Source organism: Myodes glareolus, chromosome 24, assembly GCF_982192425.1.
Source record: "Myodes glareolus chromosome 24, mMyoGla1.1, whole genome shotgun sequence".
Lineage (NCBI taxonomy): Eukaryota > Metazoa > Chordata > Mammalia > Rodentia > Cricetidae > Myodes > Myodes glareolus.
The window spans coordinates 47,211,270-47,228,624 of NC_142049.1; the positions used below are offsets into that span (position 1 = coordinate 47,211,270).

The 17,355-nt window shown below is 42.4% G+C and overlaps 1 long non-coding RNA gene across 2 annotated transcripts in view; it reads right to left on the reverse strand.

Annotated features, from left to right (window-relative positions):
* The window catches only part of LOC148118218 (uncharacterized), a 55,807-nt gene that overhangs the window by 9,395 nt on the left and 29,057 nt on the right, over positions 1-17,355 (reverse strand). The window contains exons 2-3 of one of the 2 annotated variants that reach the window (XR_015736381.1): positions 14,363-14,535; positions 5,097-7,946 (exon numbers count right to left, since the gene is read on the reverse strand). The exons of the other annotated variant lie outside the window; for it this stretch is intronic. This is a non-coding gene — a long non-coding RNA (uncharacterized LOC148118218). Of the gene's footprint in view, positions 1-5,096; positions 7,947-14,362; positions 14,536-17,355 lie in introns of those variants that run through there. 2 annotated transcript variants of the gene reach the window in all.

Sequence of the window (17,355 nt, forward strand, 5' to 3'; positions counted from 1 at the left end):
TTATGACTCTCTATACTCTTCATCTTTTCTCTCCCAAGCCTACGTACATTTATTGAACATTGTGACCCATTTAGAGGTCATTTACGTCTGAATATGTCCTATTGTGAATCTGTAATTCTTTACTCTCCAGAAGAGCTTTTAAAATGCTAAGCTCTTAAGAATCTAATCTGTGACAATCCCAGGTCAAATACAGGTACTGCCTGCTTGCCCTGTCCATTCCTATATGGCAGAGCCGCTTGTGCTTCTGAGCCATGTGCACTTCACTGCTAGCATGGCAGAGCTGTTTGTGCCTATGAGTCACTTGTGCTTCTGAGCCGCAGAGTGCAATGCCTCCTTCCAGGCACACTGCAGCACTTTACTCACAAACCCCATCTAAATGCTCTGTCTCCCGCAAGAGACAGAGGTCGTGCTAGGAGCATAGCCCAGAAAGCTGGTGTTTTAAAACTGTGTGGCCTTTTTTCTACTACAGCTGAATCAGGAAAATCTCTCTTAAAGCAGCTGCGACAACCGCAAACAAACAGCAAGGAGCTGTATTAAACTCTGTATTCTTTTTGAAGCACTCTCAGATTTTATGTGGAGTCAGTTTACCACTTTGGGTGCCAATCTGTAACAGGAATGAGGGGGCTGCTTGTCATCCCCACTGCCCTGATAGCTTATACCCGAAATAATCACACAGAAACTGTATTCATTTAAACACTGCCTAGCCCATTAGTTCTAGCCTCTTATTGGCTAACTCTCACATCTTGATTCAACCCATTTCTAATAATCTGTATGTCACCATGAGGTTGTGGCTTACTGGGAAAGATTCAGCATGTCTGATCTGGCAGCTCCATGGTGGCTCTCTATCTGCCCTTCTTCCCAGCATTCAGTTCTGTCTACTCCACCTACCTAAGTGCTGCCCCATCAAAAGGCCAAGGCAGTTTCTTTGTTCAACCAATGAAAACAACCCATAGACAGTAGAACCTCCTACACCACACACTAATATCTGACTTGAAGTTTTTATTGATAGACTAATTAGGATCACAATTCACATTCTTTCTTGTCCCTTGGAAATGATAAACAAAAAGAAGTGTTTTGAAGGATGGGTGAGGACTCAATGACTTGTACATACTGTGGAAAATGCTCTGAAATTGGTGGAATAAAGACCAACTTGGAAAGTTAAGGAGATGGTGCGTTAGGAATGATCAGAAGATGCATATAGACAAGACAGGTTATGCTAATTGCTGGGATTTTTGCTTTCAATTTCTAGTGTAGAAGCTAAGCTCATTCTAGGAAACTTTTCCTGCATTTGTCTTGGAAGCAGACACCCCCTTAGACAGATTAGCTGAAAAAATTAATGATACACAGGACAGCTATGTTTATATATGAGGAATTATTTTGGAAGATGTCAAGATGCCTAAGAGTATGTTTGTATGGGTAAGGGTGCTGGATTCAGAACTATGGTGAAATCTTTTCATGGAACCAGTCCACAGCAGTAGCCAGTGTTGTTGGACCAACACAGAGAGCTTTGGAAGGAGTCCTGAATTGTGCTCTGCACATAGCACTGGGGAACAAGGTTGTAGCATACCAAGGATTGTCAGTGATGCTGTCAGGGCTAGAAGAGGAAGGAGGTACAGACGCTGTTGCACAGGAAGAAGAAACAATCTATGTCCAAGTCCATTTCTCTGAAAGAGCCTGTAGAGGGTCTACAGCAGGCCTACAAGCGTCTGCAGGATTGATTCAAGGACCAGCACCCAGGACATAACAGCCCTCAGCCACTTCTATGACTACTCCAGCTCTCTACTTCAGAACCCTGTGAGTGTACTACTTCCTGGAAAAATGATCCACCCCTTGAAAGATGAAAGGTGGCTCACAGAAATTCTAGAATGGGTGGCTTAATTTTAAAGAAGGTCATGGGTCACAACACTCCAGCTTCAGGCAGCAAAAACCTGGACATTATCCTTATGGTGTCCTGTCATGCTTATCCCCAAGGTAAATTCCTGTTAGAAAACTCCAGAGAACCTGTCCAGGAGAGGCCCTGACCCTGAGTTCCCAACATTCATCATAAAATCCAGCAACATAGATTTGGAAACAGCATGGTCCTGAGGTAATGGGACACTTTGTTTCTTGAGTTTTTAAACTACAGTGACTTCAGTTATGCCCTAAATTGATACTGTGGGAGACATTCAATGTCATGTAAAAGAAGAGATCATGACTAAAGAAAAGGCAGGATGCAAGGGGCCCATTTATTTTCACTCACAACCCCATTGGGATTCACAACCTAGAAAATTGTGCATCAGTGGATCCATGCTTCTGTTCTCCTTGCATGTCACAATCCCCATCCACTAGGATGCACTCCTGCACTCATGCATTGCTTAAGGAATGCGGTGGGGTGCCTACCAGAGAAGATCACCAGATGCAGGTTTAAGCTGAGAGAAAGTGTTTATAAAAGAAGGGTGGGTTGGTGCATTCAATTTTTTAAAATTGTTATTGAGCTCTACATTTTTCTCTTCTCCCCTCACCTTCAACCCTCTCCCAAGGTCCCCATGCTCCCAATTTACTCAGGAGATCTTGTCTTTTTCTACTACCCATGTAGATTAGATCTATGTATATCAGCACTTGAAAGGCAGACCAGGTAGATCTCAGTAAGCTTGTGACCAACCTGCTCTTCACAGTGAGTTTCAGAGCTGGATAGTGAAACCCTTTCATGATAGGAAGAAACTGTATCATAAAAACCAAAATCCAAAAATGAAGAAAATAAGGCTTTATTAGCTAGCCTGTGACTACACTTGGTTTTGGGGATACAATTGAAGCTCCAAGCCTTTCTCAGAGTCAGTACAAATACCAGGTTCTGGGTCAACATTCTTCTGCTATTTAACAAGAACTGTTAGCTAGAGGCAGAAATAGAGAAACCAAAAGGCAAGGTCAATACATGTAGAGACTTTCCCAGAACTATGGACTCTGATGAATTAGTTACTTGTTTTTGATTTGGTAGGTGATGCCATCAGTGTGGTGACTTATTATGGCCTGAATGGAGCTTCCATCATGGATGCATTTGTGCCAAGGTCTGTGAGCCTAGTGTCAGACAGGAATGTGTTTTGAGAGGCACAGATTCATAGTTTCTGTTGCTATAAAAATATCTTAAACAAAGAAAATCATTGAAGAAAATTAATTTTACTTACGAGTCCAGAGGAATAAGAATCCATCATTCCTACTGGCTGAGGTGTGGGTGATCCAGCCCCAATGTTGCGTGTATGAGGGAATGCCCCCCCCATTAATCATCTTCATATGGAGGCATGGGTGGCAGGAAAATGCCCCACCAAACACCCATCAACTCCTGATTCAGGTAGAAGAGCTTGCCCTGAAGTCAGAATAGTGAGAAATACCATGTCCCTCATCAGCTGCAGTACTTAGGAGAGTAGCCTCCACACCTCACCTGGGCAACACAGCAGAACTGGACCTGAAGATGCAGGTGTAGATGAACTGACCCTGAGGACTTCAAACCAGGAGAACTGCCTCCAGGCATTGCTCATTGATGCAAGGGGTGAAATAGTAAGGACAACGCTGGAGAGCTCCCTCTGGTGGTGAAGACGGGGAAGAGCTGGCAGGCTGACCAACCCTGCAATTACATAGTCCTAGGACCAGGGTTGTGTTGGCTCACCCCAACATTCACCCCATCTGTGACCTGCTGGAGCACAGGGGAGTAACGGGGTGATCCTGCAGACCCAGGGCTTCAGGTACTCCAGGATGAAACAAAGGATGGCCAGGAAAAGTAAAAATGTTGACCCAGTATCAACGGTGTAACAGAGACCAGAGACCTTGAAATAGACTAACACTATTTTGCAATGGACACTTGTTTGTAAAATTGTGTGGATAAAGGAATTTACTGCCTGACTCACTGTCACACAGCGGTTTCCAAGACTAGATTTTCCTTTCTTCCTTTCCCCCTTTTTTCCTTAAATTTTGTTTTATTTTGATGGTGGGAGCCAATGGGTGTGATTTGTAGGCATATGTGAAAAACATAAACAATAAATAATAAAAGTTAAAAAAGATTCCCTCATTCTGAGGACACATGGTAGAAAGTGAAAGCCATGGCAGTGGGAAGAGGAGGCTCAAATCCAAGCAGGAAGCAGTGAGCAACCATGAAGTGGAATGAGACCTTAAACACTCAAAGCCCACCCAGTGACGTAATTCTCTGTCCTTCTCTATCTTTGCTCTATTGCTAATAATATGCTGAACATATGGTAGCCTGTGATAGGATTTACTGTTTTATGTGTCCATGTGTCCCACAGTGTATCTGCACCTTGTCACCCTTTGGGGAACACTACAGTTGTCACCTTGTCTGACTGGTCTCTTTCCTGAGAGAATCCCAACAGAGGCAGAGACTTCATGATGTGGGTGTCCCCCTTACAAGTTTACATGTTAGAAATTTAATCCCCAGTTTTTGGTGGCAGTGGGCTGTGGTGGTTTGGAGTTAAGTAGGAATTTTTTTAAAAAGGCCATAAAGTATGGATGCCAATGATGGCTTTAATGTCTTTGTGGGAAGAGGGAGAGACCTGAGCTACCTTGCTTGATCTGTCTCACAGTGTAGTGTTCTCAGAGAGGATGTGATACAAGACCATCACCAGGGACCAGATTCCACCCTTGGACATCACAGCCAGCCTATGGCATCATGAACAAAATGCACGTCTACATTTTATAAAGTTTCCAGGTGTTCATATTAAATAGTAACATAAAACACACTTAAATTTTATTTACTTAAAAATAGATTTATTTCATTGTATGTTTCTATGTGTGCCCATCTGACATCATGGCATGATGTCACCCACAGGTATAGAGGACCTTTCTCTCTTCTCTGGAAACTTGCTTAGATGCACACTTAAATTGTGCCTCAGTAATGCCCGAAACATGTTCTTTTTCTTCTTTGGTTTTATCTTATTTATATTCAATTATTGGATGTGAGAGTACACATGAGAGCAGGATCCCACTGAGGTCAGAGGGCAAGTTAGATCCTCTGGAGCTGGGATTACAGGTGATCTGAGCCTCTCCATGTGGGTGCGGAGAACCAAACTCAGGTCCTCTGGAAGAGCAGAACACTGCATTCTTAACTACTGAGCTCTCTACAGACCACAAATTTTTTATTGATGATCAGTGTATGTGTGGCGTCCAAGGGTATGTATCTGGTGGAGCCAGTGCTCCCCTTCCATCTGTACATGGGCTCTGGGGATCAAATTCAGGCTGTGAGACTTGTGGACTAGAAATCTTCATCTGCTCGTCCTTCCCACTCATTCTTCTCCTTTTCTCTTCCTTTTTAAATAACATTTTATTAAATATTTGAGAAATTCATAGAATGTATTTTGCACATAGTCAGACCCCAGGTTCTCCCAGATCTCCCTCCCCTCCATGCTCACCCATCTTCATGCTCTTGCTCTTCTGAGAGTCACCAAGTCCCCTTTCTGCCATCAGAGTCTTGGATGTGTGTTCTTCCACAGGAGTGTGATCCACCTACCGGGGTTCATACCCTCAGAGGAAACTGTCTGTTCCCTCTAGCTTGAAAGCTACCCCCAGTTGTTGTACCTTACTGATCTCTATCCTCTGTGGGAATTCGAACTGAGACATAAATGTCTACAAATTCAAAAGTAACATCCACAAAAGAGGTAAAGAAGGTGATGTTTGTGTATCTGGGTCCAGCTTGCCTTTCTCGGCATGACTGTTCACAGTCCTGTGCATTCACCTGCAGACTTTTCTTTTGAGGCATCATATCAAGTATCAAAGTCTGGTCTACAACTAGCTATATACTCAAGTCCAGAACCTCCTGTGTCCACCTCATAAATATGCCACTAGACAAATTTATGCAGTTCTGGGAATAGAAATCATGGTCTCACACACTCTGTTGGCACACACTCTACTAACAGGTCTGTAACCCCAGTACCTTAGAAATTACACTTTTATCATTATTTATATGTGAAGGGTATGTATTCATATGTATCCAAATCTGGGCCTCTCTGTGTGTACCTGTGTGTGTGCCTGTGTATGTGTGCCTGTGTCCATGGTGTGTGTATTTTATGGAGACACAGGGTCTCATTTATCCCAGGCTAGCCTCAGCTCACTATATACCTAGTGCTGGTCTTGAACTTCCTGTCTGTTAGCCTCTAATGTCTGAGAGCAGGAAGACAAGCATGTGCCATCACCAGGTTTACATAGTAATAGGAATCCTCTGTGTATTCACGAATGCTAAGCAAACATTCTGTCAACTGGATTCTATCCTTGGTCCCCAGTGCAGTGTCTAGGATAGGATTCTTATGGATAGGATGAGGCTTTCTCGAAGCAGTGTTCTCTATATGAGAAGAGGCCACAGATGACAAGGTCTGGAGTCAGACCGTGCATAGGACATGACTGATGAGGCAGACTGGCATCACTACACAGAAAAGCCTGGGAACAACGATGACAAAAACAGAGAAGCCCGGGAATGACCAGAAGATGTTGGGGGTTGGGACACACATCGGATCTATATCAAGGAGGAAACTGATGGTCAGCAGAACAAAGTTCGCCTCATAGAAAACTCTACTTCTGAGGAGCCTGGCAAGTTTGGCAATGCTTGGCTATCACAGGCCTTCTTGACAGAGGAAGCTGGTGTGGGAAAAGCTAGAGCAGATTTGGTGAGGTTGTGTAAGGGTCCTTCATGGTTTTAGCTAGAGCCCCGTGGTCACAGATCCTCCTCTACTCATCCTCTATGTGATACACAGCAATTCCTCCCAGAAAGTATTTCTGAGAATTCTCCATTTCCTTCCACAAGTTCAATCAGCAGAGTACTTGTTGGCCATCTCTAGCTTCTCTGTGGTTTGTGGACACCGTGCCCAAGGACATCCTATCACAGGGAGGGGAATGTAGCTCATAGCCTAGTTCCCTAATGCAGCTAGTGTAGCAGGCTCAGAGCTTCTCAAGCAGAGCCTGGAGTCCGGAGTGATTAGGGTTTTTGCCACTTTGGCCCCATTGATTGGCTTTGTGGCTAGCCTCCAGGCTTTCCAATCCATGGTTCCTCATTCCAAAGTAATAACAGTTTAGGCCCTGAAAGCATTTCCTGCTGGTGTTGACATCCAAGGAACTCTGACATGGCAGGAATCCTTGAGTGAGACAGCCAGGCCTACAAGGTCTCTCCTCAAGCTCTCCCCTCCTCTCCTAATAAGCAATGACCCAGACAACACTGGAGGAAAGAGAAAATATCAATCCCCTGGGCCATGGCCTCAGCTTGCTTCTCCTATCATATGTATCTATATAACAGGGCTGTGTGTGTGTGTGTGTGTGTGTGTGTGTGTGTGTGTGTGTGTGTTTTATGGAGATACAGGGTGTTGTAAAAGGAGCAACAGGCTGCTTTTAGTCCCGCCCGGCTCCCGGCCGGCTAGCTTTACCTGAAATAATTATACGGAAATTGTATTCATTTAAACACTGCCTGGCTCATTAGCTCTAGCCTCTTCTTGGCTAACACTCACATCTTAATTAACCCATATATAATAATCTGTATCACCACGTGACTGTGGCTTACCAGGGTGAGTCTAACCTATGTCCATCTGGGACAGGAGAGCCATGGCATCTGTCTGACTCTGCTTTCTTTCTCCCAGCATTCTGCTCAGTCTACTCTGCTTATCTAAGCTGCTATCCTATCAAAAGGCCAAGGCAGTTTCTTTATTTGACCAATGAAAGTTATAGACAGAAGGCCCTCTTACTCCAACAGGGTCGCTGTGTGAAGATGGATTTGAGACACAATATTGGTTTTCACATTTTCTTTGTTGGGAATGCATCCTTACTTTCCATCCTTTCCCTCCCTTTCTTGCTCTCCAGACCACCCAGACCCAATAGGAGAGGCCAAAGGTAGGAATAGTGACAGGCATGAAGGAGCAGGACCATTACCTGATTATTGTAGCATCTCAGATGCCCCCAGCTCCCCTTCATGGGTCCTCAAAGTTCCCCTGTGCAGAGAAGTATCTATGAATTTTGATAATTGGCTTCTCGATGGTCTCAACAGGCTCTTCACAAGCCACAAGTCCCTACAAAGGCAGGGAAGCTATAAAGTGATCCTGGGGTCATTGGAGAAATGGAGGAATGCAAACTTCCTGCAGATTTCCACATTTCACCCCTTGTCAGCATAATCCTTTGAAATGTCCATGGAGGTGCATGTATGTCCCTGGGGAGGGCACTGTCCCATGGAATAGACTGGACTGGGCTTATTGTCAGGTCCTGAGTCCTGGGCTGTGTCTTATATGCATCTGTGTGTGCTCTGCACAAAGCAGAGCTGGGATGCTCAAGTAAGAGAGCTAACAGGGGACAGTGGCATCCCTGTGTCTGATCCAAGGACAGTTTGTGCAATGAGTGGAGACAGAGAAAGTACTTTCACCACAGCCCCAAGAAAACACAAACAGGAGTGTGATTTTATAAATTTTCATTGTGGTGACACATTCCATGGCAAGCAATTAGGGAAGAGGAAGTGCCAAGTGAGCCTTTCCCAGGTTGAGAACAAATTTCATGATTTTTTTTTGAAAAAATCAGAATGCAAGTGAGAGACATCATGTGATAGAATTCACTTAGAGGGGGTTTTGATTAAGGGAAAGGGAGCTTATAAGGGAGGAGAGGGGAGGGAAGGGAAGGGGAGGGGCAATTGACCTCTGGGGACAGAGGTGGCAGAGGTGAATAAAGAGGCAGAAATAGAGGTAGGGAGAAACAGAGAGACAAGCAGAAAGGCAAAGAGAGAGAAAGAGGATGGGTGGTGGGCAGGGCCCTTTAAGAGGGAACACAGTGAATGTGCACAGCAGGTGCTTTAGTGGCTGCAGCTGAGGACAGATCCTGTCAGGACCCCAAGGACAGCCCAGAACAGATGCCTAGAACAGATGCCTGAATACTAACTGTAGGGCGACAGGACCTTTCTGCCATGGAGCAGTTGGTCTCTCTTTTACATTATTGGGAAGAGTGTCTTTGAGCTCCAACAAGCCTTAGTAGAATCCTTCTTGCTCAAACATTTCTGTAAATAAACAGTCACAGGCTGGAACTGTAGTTCCATACTTGAGTGCTTGTCTAGCATGTGTGAGACCCTGAGTACAATATCCACCATCAGGAAGGAAGGAAGGAAGGAAGGAAGGAAGGAAGGAAGGAAGGAAGGAAGGAAGGAAGGGAGGGAGGGAGGGAGGGAGAAAGGAAGGGAGGAAGGGAAGGAGGGAGGGAGAAAGGAAGGAAAGAAGAAGGGAAGAAAAGAAAGAAGGAAGAAAAAGAAAGAAGGAAGGGAGAGGGGAGAAAGGCAAGAGAGAGCCAGCATATTGAGTAAAGTGCTTCCTTTGCCATAGTAGTTCTTTTTCTAAATTATCCAAAATGCTTGTGTTTTGGCAAGTTTTTCTACCTCCCTGCTCTAATTTCCCAGGATGACACACTGCAAACTCTAAGCTGAAATGAACCCTTTCTTCCCCCACTTATTTTTGGCTATGGTGTTTTGTCCCACCAATAGAAACCCAAGCCTGCTTGTGGCTGCTCTTGGTTAGAGTTTTTCTTACACAGTTAGGGTTCAGCACAGGAAAGGAAACCACTCACATTCAGAGTGGATTATGACAAACTGACATGTAAACTAACCAACCCACTCAGTTCACATTAAATCTGTATAAATATTTGCCAGTTGAACACAAGGAACGACATACTTCAATGTTTAAATATTTCCTCCTACAATGTATGATTAAAATGACAAGTAGCTGTGAGGTCCTTGGCCCAGAAAAAGGCCCTGCTCCTGTACTGAGGAAATCCATCTGGAGTGAACCTTCGTTCGGCGATAGATGGAGAAAGAGACAGAGAACCACATCGGAGCACTGGACTGAGTGCTCAAGGTCCACTGAGTGCACAAGGTCCAGTTGAAGAGCAGAAGGAAGGAGAAGATGAGCAAGAATGTCAGGACCATGGCAGGTTGGTCCACACACTGAGACAATGTGCCTAATCTAATGGGAGCTCACCAAAGCCAGCTGGACTGGGGCTGAACGAGCATGTGATCAAACAGGACTATCTGAATGTGGCCGACAAGGAGGCTGACTGAGAAGCCAATGATAATGTCACTGGGATTTGTCTCTACTGCATGTACTGGCTTTTTGGGATCCTAGTCTGTATGGATGCACACCTTCCTAGGCCTGGATGGAGGGTGTGGGCCTTGGACTTAGAAATGAAGGGGGAGGGCAGAGCGTGAGTTGGAGTGGGAGGAGGAGGTCGAAATTTTGAATGGCATTATTTATAAAGCAATAAAAAATAAAATGACAAGTAGTAGTCAACTCAGGTGGTACATTAATCCAAGCCCACATTTAAGAGAATAAGCCAACATCTAGGAAGGAGTTTCATGAGTTCAAGGCCAGTTTGGGCTACATAGTGAGGACCTGTCTCAAAACAAATATTAGAAAGCAAAAAGCAATCAGATGTGGTGACTCACACCTTCAATGCCAGCACTCAGGAGACAGTGCCAAGTAGATATCTGAGTTCCAGGCCATCCTTGTCTCTAGAAGAAGTTCCAGAATTGCGAGAGCTACACATAGAAACTATATCTCAAAAGAAAATAAAACAAAACAGGCAAATATCACCATTTGTCTATATCATAAAGTACAAGAATCAGTTCAAGCCATGAAATTACTTTTCAGAGTTAACAGTAGATCTCTCTCTCTCTCTCTCTCTCTCTCTCTCTCTCTCTCCCTCCCTCCCTCCCTCCCTCCCTTCCTCCCTCCCCCCTTCTCTCTCCCTCTCTGCTGGAGACCTAGATAGATAGCTGATGGACTCAGGCTCTCGTTGGCTTAGTTGATGCCCAGTCACAGAAGAGGACAATCTACTGAGTTCAGGAATTAAAATGCTATTCTCATCAAGAAAGGAATAATATTAAAGAGATTATCCCAGCAGGCAGACAGTTCTGACCTTTGCTAACAGAGAAGACATAAAGGCAGACTGTTTCTTCCTGAGAAAAGTATTATTAAATATGTTTGAGAGTGTTCAAGCAAGATCTTGGTTTGAACACCAAAGACCCTGAAATAAAATAAAAAGGACACAATGACCAGGGAGGTAGCACAGCTGGTAAGGGGCTTGGAATGCAAGCATTAGAAACTGAGTTCAATCCCCAGGACCCAGGTGAAAAAAATCATATATGTAGGTGAAAGACAGGAAACCCAGAACTGAGAAGGAAGAGACAGACTGATCCAAGGAGCTCCGTAGCATGATTAATAAAAACCCAGAGACAGATATTGGGGTTCAACCTGAAGGTCAGAAAGCAAGACAGCCAGTCACTAGCTATTACCTCTACCTCATTCTGAAAATGATGATTCTGCCTCCAGCAATCCTCAGATGTTACTGTGTCTGAGAGCTGTCTCCTCCCATCTTATACTCCTCTCTAGGGCTGTGAATAAAGGCATGTACCTCTACCACTCAGGTTCTATGGCAAACTAGTGTGGCTACTGGGATTAAAGGTGTGTGTCACCACTGCCTCATCTGTAAGGCTCACCAGAGGACTTGTTTTACTTTCTGATTCTCAGGCAAGCTTTACTTATACAAATGACATATCACTACATTTTCCCCTTTTGTCAAAAATAAAATGGAAGGCTATAACTAATTAAGAAAAATTATATACAATAAGTACAATGTCTGTATATAAGATACACAGGAAATAAATAAATCAAAAATGTCCAGTCCATTTGCATTTGACAAACTCAGAGAAGATACTCCATACCTATCGTATCTTGGTGAGTCCAACGTCCTGAACCTAATTTACTTTCTATCATAACTTGCTTTCTGTATCAGGTAAACAAGGAAAACTATAACTATAATCATTTTGTCTTCAACTCCCTCAGAGACCCAGGAAGGAAAATTTAAGAATAAAACACTCATATTCCCAAAAAATGAATTATGAATATTTGTCTTTGTTTAGTGTGTTGGTTAAAAGTTGTGATGGATAATGGTCAAGAAAAAAAGCTAAACAAAAGGGATTAGATTCAGTGTCCTGCTTTGAAAAGAAAAAAAGGGAACTGCTGTGGGATAATGATTTGAACACTGTAAATATCTGTCACTTCATATTGGTTTAAGAAAATGCTCCTTGACCAATACCAAGGCAGGACATATAGATTGGGCAATGAGACTAACAGAATTCTGGGAAGAAAAAAGGCAGAGACGCAGTCACACCAGCCAGATGCAGAGGAAGCAAATAAGAATGCCCCACTGAGAAAAGGTACCAGGTTGTGTGGCTAAACATAGAAAAGAGTTATGGGTTAATTTAGGCTGTAAGAGCTAGATAGTAATATGCCTGAGCTAATAGGCCAAAGTGTTTATAATTAATATATGCCACCCATGTTTCATTGATTCTGAATGGCTACATGACCAGGCAGGAGAAAAACTACCATTCACAGGATTCACTGTCAAGAAAGAATGCCAAAAAGATCTGGAAGTCTGGAGAGTTCCAAACCACTTAGAAGCTATGGCATGGTCACAGGAGACCACTTCCCAGATATAACCCCAGTAGCACAAACACTGAGAGAAACAATTAATAAATGGGACATCCTGAAACTGAGAAGTTTCTGTAAAGCAAAGGACATAGTCAACAAGACATGATCTTCACCATGAAGAAAAGATTTTCAAAAACCCCACATCAAACAGATGGCTGATCTCCAAAATATACAAAGAACTCAAGAAACTGGTATTCAAAAGAACAAACAATCCAATAAAAAAAATACAGTACAGACCTAAACAGAGAACTCTCAGTACAGGAATCTAAAATGGTGAAAGACACATAAGGAAATGCTCAACATCCTTAACCATCAGAGAAATGCAAATCAAAACAACTCTGAGATTCCATCTTACACCTGAAAGAATGGCCAAGATCAAAAACACTGATGACAACTTATGCTGGAGAGGTTGTGGGGTAAAGGGAACACTCCTGCATTGCTGGTGGCAATGCAAGCTGGTACAGCCCCTTTGGATGTCAGTGCAGTGAATTCTCAGAAATTAGGAAATGACCTTTCTCAAGACCAAGTAATACCACTTTTGGGTATATATCCAAAGGATGCTCAATCATGCCACAAGGACATGTGCTCAACTATCTTCATAGCAGCATTGTTTGTCATAGCCAGAAACAACCTAAATGCCCCTCGACCAAAGAATGGACATGGAAAAGGTAGTACATTTACACAATGGAGAACTACACAGCAGAAAAAAATAATGACATCTTCAATTTTGCAGGCAAATGGATGGAGCTAGAAAACATCATTTTGAGTGAGGTAACCCAAACTCAGAAGGACAATTATCACATGTACTTACTCATAGGTTGTTCTTAAACATAAAGAAAAGAAAACCAGCCCACAAATCTCAATCCCAGAGAACCTAGAAAACAATGAGGCCCCTAAGAGAAACATACATAGATTTAGTCTACATGGGAAGTATAAAATGTATAAAAAGACTTTGGGAGAGGGTTGAATGGGAAGGAGAGAGGGGAGCAGAGAAAAATGTAGAGCTCAATTAAAATCAATTAAAAAAGGAGAAAAGAAGAAGACATACTTTTAACACCTTAAGTGTTTTCATTAATATTTGCTATGACTAAAAACAAAAAGCTGTATTCTCTAAATGCTTATTTCTTTCAAAGAACCAACATCATTTTCTATTGTATCTTAAAACCAGTTTTTGAAAGAACCATATAATTATGTTGACGACATCCACCATTCTGTCTCTACTCCTTTCCTGACCCACCAACCTTCTCTACTGGCCCAACTTTCTATTCTCACTGATAGAACTCCACCTAATTCTCACCAAGTATCAGGGACAAAGACTAAGTGCTGGAAAAAGTGGACTGACCATAAGGAAACAGTGTCTTCGGGACACAACAGGTTAGATGTACATGTGAACTCACAGCCATTGTGATAGCACTCACAAGACTGAGCCATGCAAACTCAATCCAGCCAAACTCTCAGTGTGGAGACATGAAGTTAAGATGAAGTCCTACCTCTGGCTGTAAAGCTACTGGTAACTGATAGCTGTGGGAGAGGGGGATTCAGTTTTATTTAAGGGTGTGGCCCCTAGTAGGCTGACTAAACTCCAGTGGATGGTCAAATACCCAAGAGTATATGGGCTGTGCAAATTTCACTTACTTCTTGTATTAAAACTACAAGAGGGCTGGAGAGATGGATGTCTCAGTCCTTAAAACCTAGGCTCACATCAGAAAACTAAGATTAAAAAACTACAACAATATATCGATATTTAAATAAGTATCAATCAAATGACTTCTAAATGTCAGTCTGGGAATACGTGAGCTCCTGAGCACAGGAAATCGTGGCCCTATACATGAACTTGTGAAAGAACATAGTTGCCAAGTACTTTGGAATTTAATTTATATAAACTTTACCTTTGAAGTCTCTTCAATGTCATCCCAGGTTCCAGGAGGGCAGCTGCTATCTCAGGGACATCACTAAGACCAGCATGGTGGAGAGCTGTTTTCCCATTGTTGTCTTTCCAGTTTGGATCAGCACACTCCTGCAGCAAGAAGATGATGACGTCTCTTTCCATTTCCTGTACAGCCTGTGCATATTGTAAAAAGAAAAACAGTGTCATTTCAAAGAATTCAATATAGGCATTTCACAGCTTTCACTACGATACATGTGATTTATTTTATATACATGAACTACCTTTATTAAAGGAGTCATGTTCTTGTTAGTGGCATTAATATCACAGCCAGACATCACAAAGAACCAAACGAGCTCAAGGTGTCCGTAGAAGCATGCGGAGTGCAGGGCTGATCTGTGGGAACAAGAGGCATTTTTCTTGAAAGTATAGGCTACTATGTTAGCATTAATTACACAACATGCAATTCCTCTGACTCCCCACAACAATCGATATTTAACTGTCTTCCAAACATTATGTTCATTTGCTCTTATTATTCACTGTATTAGAAAACACTCTTTCTAAAACTTTTGTGGCCATGGGAAGAAAACCCATGGGTGTCACAGGTTAGGTCGCTCACCTACTTCTAACTAGAGCCAAGTCTCTGGCCCAGAGCAGCCTTTATCAACAGAGAGAACATGAAATTTGGGTTGAACTCTTACTGACCCCGCATCCTGCTCTAAGCTGCAATATCACCAGCTATCCCTTAGTCCATGAGATCAGTGATTTCCTCATCCTTTAAATGGGGAACAAAACGACAACTCCCCTCCTAGTGTATTATGATATATCAGTGAGAATCTGCAACCACTGGATGGATTTTTGCACACCAGTTTAACATGGTAGACATTTAAATGATTAATATTATAGTGTCATAAACATTTCAAGTAAATGACAATCAATTATCTACTTTGCAAAGATTTCCAAGGTTATTTATAAACTTCAGAGAGACTAAACGCTGTTTGTTTGTTTTTATTTAAATTGAGACAGGATCTGCTCTGTTAAGAAAATTACCTTTATTAATGGACTTCATATGGCATGGTGCTCAATTTAAGATTCTCTTTTTCTCACATTTTAGCTCACCTCAGATTGGACTGTCACTGACAATTCATAATGTACAACAATGACTGCCAACACTTAAAAGCTGTTTTCGTACACAAGGTAGAACATCGTCATGCAGACCATGGCACATTGCACTGAGATGTGACATACATGCCTGGCATTCCTAGGCTTTCAAGATGGATTTTAATAAATGCTAATTCTAAATGTATGAAAGATAAGAGCTGTGGGCTTGAGAATCTTTATTTTGCTTTTTATAAACTTTAAGAAAAAGGAAACTTGTGTTCAAATAAGTAAGTGTGCCTTAGTTTTGACAATAGCTAAATTCATAGAATATATAGAAATCAGATATTTGCTATGCTTAATGTCACTATCTAGTAGCAGTTTCACAAGAGAGATTTAGAACACTGTGGACCACCTTGATTTGAGTTTGAACTGGAAAAGCAAGATAAGCTTGCCGCTTTGTCAGTTATGAAACTTCTAGTAAGCTTTTTAGAATACTCTGTTCTTCCGTGGTGTCCCTGATCATGGGGAGGGAGTATAGTAGAGATCTTTCATTTGTGGCTGAGCATTCTACTGTCATTTACTTTCTGTATTTTGAACAATTGTGAGTTTCTCTGTTAACCATGCTACACTCCACAAAAGCCTGATGAGACTGGAGATCTGAACTATTACATGAGAGTAAACATAACAACTTGGTGGCAGCTTGGGACTCTGTCCATTTATCATAACAGGAGTAGGTTCACCCATAGTGCCAGCAAACTCTACAATTACTGGCTGATGATCAGATTTACAGTACTTTTTTAGTTAAATTAATTTTTAATATTAAATAGTAAGAAACTCACACACATGAATATACAGATAGTTTGGAAAAAACATGAAAGTCCTTTACGGAACAAAGAGATAGCCAGCATGAGATCCAACAATCACACTCTTGGGTAAAGATTCAAGAGACACAGAACCAGAAGCTCAAAACTGTTTCACGTTCCCAACGCTGTGCCATTCATAATAACCAAGGAATGGGAATCACCACACGTCTGTCCGCTGGTGAATAGGAAAGACATGGAACAGCAGCACACTGGGAAACTCCTCAGCCATCTCAACCTCTCATTTCAAAATGAGACACAGTGCTGGATTTCAGCAAATACGGAACATGCTCTCTTCATGAATAGCAGTAATTTATAGCTAAAATTGTGCTTTCTAGTAACATCCCTCTTAATCTTGATCATCACAGTGATAACTGCTGCATCACGTGTCAGTTCTAATGCAGATGTGCAGGGTAAAATCTGGGTTCTTTATAGACTGGAAATGGTAGTGGGAGGTCTGAATCCCCACCAGAAACCATAGTGTAACAGGGCTCACACTATTTCTACTGTCAAAGACATAGAGAGACAGATCATGAGAGAGAATAGGCTAAAGGGAGAATACACAAAAGTCACTATGGGGTCATTTAATCCAAATAACACTCTGTGCCCAAATATTTCCACATAGAATCTATGTTCTATCTCTGATGTCCAGCTTCAGCCACAACAGTCTGTGCAGGAGGGAGCAATATGACAAGACTTAGGATCCAGCAATGGCCAATCATTCACTGCTGTAAAGGCCTATCCTTCCATCAGGCGCTCTGGCTTCCCACGATCTCCAAATGACACACAGAACTCCTCATGATCATGAGTCACGTAACTCGAGGAGCTAAATGAATCCAAAAAAAAAAAAAAAACCCAGCCTAACATAAAACATCCTCATGGAAGAAGCTGGACAATGTTGGCAGGGACAGAGCCAAGCAAATTCAGCCAAACATTTAAAGCTTTTCATGATCATCTGCTGAACTTTACAACATTCTGAATCCCTGTAGAAAATGTACAGTGGCTCCATTGTCAGGAGTGCCCAGCAATCTCCAAC